This window comes from Haemaphysalis longicornis, unplaced genomic scaffold (assembly GCF_048455015.1).
Source record: "Haemaphysalis longicornis isolate Haplotype H1 unplaced genomic scaffold, Haemaphysalis longicornis Haplotype H1 scaffold_16, whole genome shotgun sequence".
Classification (NCBI taxonomy): Eukaryota; Metazoa; Arthropoda; class Arachnida; order Ixodida; family Ixodidae; genus Haemaphysalis; species Haemaphysalis longicornis.
In genome coordinates, this window is record NW_027526266.1 from 20,878,693 (window position 1) to 20,887,946 (window position 9,254).

The window sequence follows — 9,254 nt, forward strand, 5'->3', positions numbered from 1 at the left end:
ACACCGCGATGCAGTCTACCACGGGATTCTCTCCTTTTTTTCTTCTTTAGGGTCGTGAACCATCCTGCACTCTCGACACAATTCTCCCCTATCGACCTGATGTTTCTGAGCACACGACCATTTCTCGACTCTGCAGCCACGCCAAAGAATGCCGCCAGATTGCCGGCGATTTAACTTCTGAAGACCAGGCGCACCAAAAACATCGTCGTGATGGTGACTGCCCAGAAGCGACTTTTTCTCCCGGCTCCCTGGTATGGCTTTGGATACCGACTACAACTCCCGGTCTCTCCAGCAAGTTGCTATCCAAGTACCACGGCCCATACCGCGTTGTCGGCCGCGCGTCACCTGTTAATTACGTCGTGGAGCCACTAACCCCATCCTCAGACCTTCGTTTCCGAGGCCGTGAGACAGTCCACGTGCAACGCCTCAAGCGTTATTACGATCCTGTTGTCGTAGCGTGCCCCTAAGTCGCCAGGGTGGATCCCTTCGCCGCAGGGGGATGATTGTAGTGCGGAAGAGATACAAATATCTCCTACCCTTTCAAGGAGATTGGCCATGGTAACATAGCGGCAAGGAAGATGAAGAACCAGTGAACCGGACAGGAATCATCATCAGCGTGGACCGCGAGAAGAGCGCGTGAGAGCCAGCCGTCTGCCCCGCTTGCTTTGGACTGCCTTCGCTGAGCGTCCTGCTGCATTGCCTTCGCAAATAAACCCATCTTACAATATATATATATATATATATATATATATATATATATATATATATATATATATATATATATATATATATATATATATATATATATATATATATATATAATATATATATATATATATATATATATATATATAAATATATATATATATATATATTGTCACGTAGCGACAGGTCAGTGCAGAGGCGAACCATGGGCGACGGTGAAGTGGTGTGTTTACAAGCTGTTGCCGCAAAGCGGTGCGATCCATTTACAAGCGGCCATGATCGCTCGGGCCAGCCGCATCCTCTTCGTCGTCTTCGCTGACGGGTTATGGCGATATGGGGCATTGTCCACATAGGTGTTCCTTTACATCACCCCCTCCGGCGGAGGACGACCATCCCGGTCGAGGCCTAGGCAAAGACAGGGTGGCGACACGGATGAGCAATGCGATGAGAACATGTACAATGAAGTCCTTGCCGCAACTGATGATGGTGATGGTCGCGATGAGCACCAGTCCCGGAACAGCTTTGACAACCACCAAACCCACGAGGCAGCGTCCACAGCCTTTGAAGAAGCGCCGGAGATCTGGAGGCGCTGGAGTCAGTTCGTCTGGTCTCGGCGGAGCATGGGCAGGGGACACGGGACTGGGGAATGTCACGTCCGTGGCTCACCGGGGCTGGAGCGGGCCGACGCTTTCTAAGAGCCAGGTTGAGACCGCTTCATGAGCCGAGACGAGGTGAAGCTCGGGGCCGGAATGGGACTGAAACCCGCACCCTCCACCAAAATGTTACTTGGCGGCAGGTCAATGAAGAGGCGAACCTTGGGTGATGGTGAAGCGGTGTATTTACAAGATGTTGCCGCAGAACGGTGCGATCTATTTACAAGCGGCTATGATCGCTCGGGCCAGGCGCATCCTCTTCGTCGTCTTCGGTGACGGGTTATGGTGCTATCGGGCATTGTCCACATAGGTATTCCTTGACAATATATATATATATTGTAAAGACAGGAAGCTTTGCCAAAGAAAAGCTGCAAGCGCAGTCAGCGGCCAATCCACCATCAGAGAAACGAGGACGGCGGCCGACTGGAAGCGAAGGAAGAAGCGCGAGGCTCGTTCGGACAGATTAAACATGTCGTCTTGAGAATCGGTCGCAAGTTTATTACAAGTGGCGCAGTCGACACCCCTTCAAACCCCGAGGCGGCCCAGCCTCCGGACCTGCTCTTCCTCGCGGCGATCCTGCCGCAGGGACGGCCCTCAGCAGCGGCCAAGGCCTGGCACGCCTTCCAGCCCTGTTGCCCGAGTTCATCGGTGGGGCCACGGTCTCAGCACGAGGACCGAACGGAGGTAACACCCAACACCTCGCCGATCCAGCCTTGGGCGTGGCTTTTGAAGCGGACGACGTCTTCTGCACTCGCCACAGCTTCCACCGTTCGCGCCGTGATTTCTGTCGTTTTTAGAGTCCCCGCCGACAGTGACCTACCCTTACAATGACGAACGCTGATGTAAAATCGGGCCAGCATCACAGAGATGTGTAAGCAGCTTCCGGACGTCCTTCCTAGCCCTTTTCCGTCGCCCACCGACACGGTCGTCCTGGTTTTCCGAGCTTTCCAAAACGATGCTGTTTGCTGGATAAAGCTAATCGACGCCCTTGCTACCCACCACGCCTGGCCTGACCACACCAAATGGTTATTTTCAAACGAACGCCTGCGCGATGCTGCTCGAGCATGGCACCTGTATGAAGGTCACTCCCATGCCTCCTGGGAAAGCTGGAGTCGAGCGTTAATTGCTGCATTCGGCAACTGGACTGCCAGCTATGACGCTCGCTTAATGTACATGCGTTCCTGTCACCAAGGCCCTGGTGAAAACGTGATGACCTACATCAACGAAAAGCTGCGCCTGCTCGCAGACTGTGACTTCACCTGGGTGTCTCCTTTTGCTAGACAATATATCATAGATGGCCTGTCCGACCTTGTTCATGCTGCAGTCCTGACCGCGCAGCCACCGGAAGAGAGCCCTCAAGTGTTCATCCGCCTGGCAGCAGAATTGCAGAAGAGCACCGCCCGGTGGTGACCGCAGCCTTACGTGCAAACGTCGGCCCAGTCTCTGGATTGGTCTGCTGGCTTCGAACCGGAGGCGAGCAATACGTTACAAAAGGTTGAGGACGGGACCACCGCTAAGTCTCTGATCGTCACTGAAGACGGCGCCCTTCATCCCAAGTCTCCCTACCAAGCCAGTGACCCGCCGATTGTTTCCTGCGTGCATCAGCAGGCGGGTCTTCTCCGTGAGCCACCTTCGATTTGCGTCGGGTCGGAGAAGTGTGCCATCCCAGAGAGCCAATCACTACCGCCGCTCAACCCTAGTCCGCTGGAGCAGCGGCCCATTGCGTCGATACTCACGTCCATCGCCCCGACTCCAGTAAGCTAGGGCGGATCCTACCACTTGTCGGGCATCTCGACGCTCTCACCCTCGAACGAGGACAACATGACGCCCAAAAGTTCCCTGGAGCACTTCAACACCACCCTCGTGACAGGCGGATGATCACCTTGCACCCACAACGACGTGATGCTCCAACAACCTCACTGAGCGCTTGTTGTCCCCACAAGAACGCGACAAGACGACCGAAATGACTCAGCCCGATGAAGCTCAACAAAAAGACATCTCGGGGAATACTACGAAGCAGCGAGAGATCCAACTGGATGAAGAAAAAAAACGAAGCACAGAAGGATGCACCTGTCAAAAACCAGTACGTTTCAGCGAGAGTTGCTGAAGCCGACGAAGACGAACTTGCAGGAGGCAAGAACGCTGAAGCAAATCCAGAATCACCCACCAACAAAAAAAACAGAACAAGACAATAGCCACGGGGCAAGCCCACAGAACATGACAACGGAACGCATGTCCCTGGAGCAAGCTGGAAACGAAGACACGAAGTGGAACGTGAGACATTTCCACCTAGCACAAATGTACAACAGTCTCTTCCGCCGTTGGTATGCCGACTTTTATGCCAGCCGTAGAGTCAAAATCAAGAAACCACGCCAAGAGCTCGTTGGTGCTCGCCATCGCAGTGTGGCCGAGTGTAAAGGCACGAAGCTTTGCGAAAGAAAAGCTGCAAGGGCAGTCAGCGACCAATCTACCATCAGAGCAACGAGGACGGCGGCCGACGGAAGCGAAGGAAGAAGCGCGAGGCTCGTTCGGGCAGATTAACCATGGCGTCTTGAGAATCGGTCGCAAGTTCATTACTGTATACCTACATATGTATATATATATATATATATATATATATATATATATATATATATATATATATATATATATATATATATATATATATATATATATATACATTTAACAAGCATGCTTGTAGACACAAAAATGCCAGAAATCGCGCCTTTCAACTATAGCCCCGACCCTCGACCACTACCTTGCATAGTGAATAGCCAGCCAACTACAGAACCTCGTGGCACCGCTATCGTCAACTTACCTTATACTGCCCTGTCACATGATGAAACACAACTACTCTCGAAGGGGCTGAACTTCTGTCCCAGAACAGGGTGCTTTAATAAATCCCAGTTACTTGAACACCTAGATAACTTCGCAAGAAATTTAAGACTAAGAGAATACTTTTTAGATAAGCCTCCTAACGTCCAATATGCGGACACATGCCCAAACCTTGATTGGACGCCAAGCACTCAACGTGACGACTGCCTTAATTTGTACATCGCTGCTGTGCAAAAGGCTGTCATGCGTGAATATGAAATTCACAAGGGTAGACGGCATAATTTAACAAATTCCGAGAAAGCGTGCTTGAAGGGTTTGGAAAATAGGACTGACATAAGAATTAGACCTGCCGATAAAGGATGAGCAATTGTAATCATGAATACGGTAGATTACATTCGGGAAGGGCACCTGTAGCCTAATGATTTAAACTTTTATGAGCGCCTTGCGCGGTACCCCACGATTGACCACACCAAAATAGTAACTTCAGTAATATAAGATCTCTTGGGCGCAGTAAAAATCCCCTCCAGTGAGCACAATTTAATGCGACCAGTGCAACCCAGTCCGGGCCGATTTTACATGCTTCCTAACATCCATAAAACTGGCAACTCAGGGTGCCCAATCATATCCGGCGTTGGTACAATCACCGAACCCATATCGGGGATCGTGGACAAGCTAATAAGACACATTTCCAGCGTCTTCGACTCGTACTTAAAGGACGCCACTGACTTCCTCAAAATGATTTTGAATCTCCGTGTACCAGAGGGGGTCGTACCTGGCAACCCTTGACGTATCTTTCCTTTATACAAACATCTCCCATAACGAAGGGACAGCCGCATTAACCAGCAAGAATGCGCTCCTTAAACAACCAGATACCCCAGACTGCCATGTAGTTGCGAGATTAGCGGCACTTCTCAGAACTGAATTCACTGGAATTCAACAATGAGTACTTCCGGCAAGTTAGCGGAACCGCCATGGAAACCAAGATGGCACCAAGCTACGCCAGTTTGTTTATGGGACAGTTGGAGGCCACATTCCTGTCAGAATCCCACTTAAAACCCGCCTGTACAAAAGGTACATTGATGATGCCTTTTTTTTTGGACCTACACTGAGGATGAGCTCCTTCACTTCATAAATTCTTACAATTCGGCACACCAGAACATTAATTTTAGCCACACCTACTCTCAAGAGAGCATAAATTTTTTGGATGTGACACTGAAAATCGAAAGCGCGGAACTCTGGACAAAGCTGTATCGGAAGACTACGGATTCCCAGCATGCTCTGCATTACCAAAGCGACCACCCACGTCATTCTAAGAATAGCATTGCTTATTGCCTGGCCAACCATTTCTACGGAATCTGCTCGAAAGGGGAAGATTTCACTACCAACGCAAAAAATTTAAAATTATGCTGGAGGAGAAAGGTACCCAGCACGAGTAACTGATGATGCCTTAAAAAAGCCGAAGCGCTCAACCGCGGGGACCTAATTGTGAACCGTCCCTCACAACGTGACCTCCAACGAAGCAACCTATGCTTAACGTATAGCCCCAATTTTTCTAACGTAAAGAAAATTTTGAAACGACACTACAATATTCTCGAACCAAGTGAACGCCTCAAACGGGCATTTCCGTCAACTCCAGGTGTCGTCTACCGACGATCCCGGGACCGCAATAACACACTCGTGAACGCAAGAACAGATTCACTGTCCCCGCATAATGAATGCCATGCATGCCTTAAACCGTGCCTTGTCTGCAACCCAATTCAGCAGACAAGCACTGCTCGAAGCTCCAAGTCAGAGTACTCTTTAAACATTCGCGGGAACGTGACCTGTGACACTTCCAATGTGATTTATTTGGTTGAATGCAATGTGTGTGGAATGCAATATATAGTGCAAACAGGAACCTCCTTCAGGCTCCGGTTCAATAATCACAAAGCGCGCGCAAAACCGCGCCCCACCCTGGTCTTCTCCAAACACGTGAGCCTTCCAGATCATTCTTTCGTTAAACTAAGTGTCCCGCTCTTAAAAACGGGATTCAAGTCAAACCGGGAACAAGAACAACGTGAATCGTACCTCGCATTCCAATTGAACACAATCAAAAAAGGTATAAATGAGGGCCCAGGAACACTTGCAGTCATTAAAACATTGTCATCTACCTAACCGAATCAGTGGCACTGTGTATGTAGCCGGAACTGACTCTCGAAATCACATGTACGCATGAGCGTTTGTTGAGTGGATTTTTTCCCACTTTTTCCCGCCGTTTTTCCTTCATTTCTGCTTGCTCATGTTTTTCTGTTTTTTTTTTTACTTTTTCTTCCCTGTCTCCTTTTCGGTCCTGCCTGTTCATTCCTATCCATTTTCTCGTTTTTACATTTTTACTTTGTCTTTTATAATAGTCTCTGTGTCAGTCTTTAAATATTGAACATTGTTAGTTCCACAAACACCCCGAACATGTTTTAAAAACAACACGAATCATGTAAAGGTCTCAACTTGGTATTAGAGTTTAGGGGCTCTGGCAACAATGTTAGCCATTTTAAAACTGTGAGAACATTTGTTCCAACCATTATTGATATTTCCTTCTTTGTTTTTTCAGTTTTTCTTGCATTGCTGCTTCTGTTTGAACGCCTGTACCACTTCCTGTTTCTACTTTCGCTGTCTCACAATGCGAGATGATTCTGGCCTACCCTCTTATAACTCATCACCCCTCCTTGGACTTTCCGACAACACAACCCCCTGCCACCCGTGCGACTGGGGAGGCTTTTTTGGCCCGCCCTTTGTTCTGCGGCGCTTGGGGCTTCCGTGCATCCGCTTCCTCTTTTTCTCCAACACGGAGACAGCTTATGTCTTTTGATTTTGAAATCTCTATCAGTTAACCCGCACCAACATGCACCAGAAGTGTACATAACTTTGTTAAAACTAGTTCTAACTCTCAATTATTTTGAATTTGACTCTTCTTACTTTTTGCAAGTTTTTGGAACTAGCATGGGTACTCCATTCGCACCGACCTATGCCAACATTTTCATGGGGCAACTTGAAGCTACCCTATTAAGCTCTTTTCCGCATAAACCTCAGGTTTACCTCCGCTACATAGACGACATCTTTATGATTTGGGAACACGGTCGCGCGACTCTAGAAACGTTTATATCCCATCTCAATTTTTCGCATCCGACTATTAAATTCTCCTGCCAGTATTCTGAAAAAGAAGTGAACTTCCTAGATACTACCGTCATTCTAGACAACGGTAAACTTAAAACCACGCTTTTTAGAAAGCCAACAGACAGGCAGCAGTACCTAGATTATAAAAGCCATCACCCCAGACACTGCAAACAAGGGATCTTTGTAGGACAAGCCACCAGGCTTAGAAGAGTATGCAGTGATGACAGTGACTACGTAGAGCACCTAGACGAACTAAAGGCCACCCTTATGAACAGGAACCACCCGGAAAGCTCGCTCGATCAGGCGTACCAACGTGTGTCTAATCTCAAAAGGAATGACGTTCTCAAGAAACAGCGGCAAAAGGAAACCGCCAGGCCACCTGCCCTAATAACTAAATTTTCAAACGCCCTCCCAAACGTAAACAATATACTGCGGAAGTACTATCCCATTTTAGCCAGTAACGACCGACTTAAAAAGACTTTCCCGGAAGCACCAAGGGTTACCTACCGGAGAAACAGGAATCTAAAAGATATTTTAGTGCATGCTAAAACAGGGCCTTCAAAGCAACCAGTCATAGCCAGCTGCTCCCGCCCCAGATGCAAGACTTGTCGGCACCTGCAAACAGACTGCGTTGTAAAAAGCACAGCCAGTAATTATGTCCACAAGATTAATTCAAGTTTTACGTGCACTTCATCCAACGTTGTGTATATGTTGGAATGCTCAATGTGCCACAAACAGTATATAGGCGAAACGAGCCAACCTATGAGCCTACGACTTAATGGTCACCGGGCAGATACTCTTAGCAAATCCTCCATAGCTGTAGCGCAGCATTTCAACCAACCAGGCCACAATTTTGATGACCTTAAGTTATATATACTTCAGTCAAATTTTAAGTCCCCTAGGGACAGGAAATACCGAGAATCCTACTTAATTCACAAATTCAACTCCATGGAACCTGCTGGAATTAATGCGTCTAAGGGCAACTTGGAATCCTTGCGATATTCACCGGGAATACAGCATTAGGCATTTTCGTGCATATACCTCATCCAAAGACTATGACCGTTCACTCTGCTCTGTACCTGGTCACCTAATTTTTTTTTTCTCTTTTTTTTTTCATTCCTTAGTGTCTAGCTTAATACTCGCCCTCATGCCTCCAACCTTTGCTTTTGGAATTCAATTTTATTTATTTTAATTTCTATTTTTTTTACTCCGCGTGGTCTTGTGCCCCGTATGTCACTCTAACTTTATCTTTTCGTTTTTGAGTTTCAGGACAGGCCTGTACCAGGAATGTTGCCGTGGGTGACACGTGCCATTTCAGTTGCCGGGCCATTGCTTTTTCTTTTGTGTGTGGGTTTATGTGGTTCCCCTCCCTGTTTTTTTTTTTCCTTTTTTATTTTTTTTTTCTTGACCTAGTTAGTTTTCCCCCGTCTCTATCTTTTCTTTTGACCTGAGGCTTGCAGATAGTTTCTGATAAGGACCCCACCCTCACCGCCCGGTCTGCTTCCGGCGGTTCTGAGATCCTTTTCCTATACCCCGCGGCGGGTCAATAAGCACCCTCTCATCCTTTCTTCCAAAAATTCCACGAATATCAACCACCAGCTGACTTCCGTGTGACCTACTTCGCGGCTTAAACTAGACAACCTTCTTGGCCCCTCAATCTCTCCCCCGACACACTCCGAAACCAATCAGCTTGCTCAAATTCCCTTCCCTCTTTCCCTCTCCTTTCACCTGGGGTCCTACCCCTCTATAAACCCTGCCTGCCAGGCGAGAGATTGCCCTGAGGAAAGCAAGTTCTCTTTGCTGAAACGTAGGCCACAATCGTGCTTTTACCTTGTTCGAAGTTTTTCTTCTCTTATATATATATATATATATATATATATGGTGGTAGCCAGCGCCAGTCAGACTTCACGG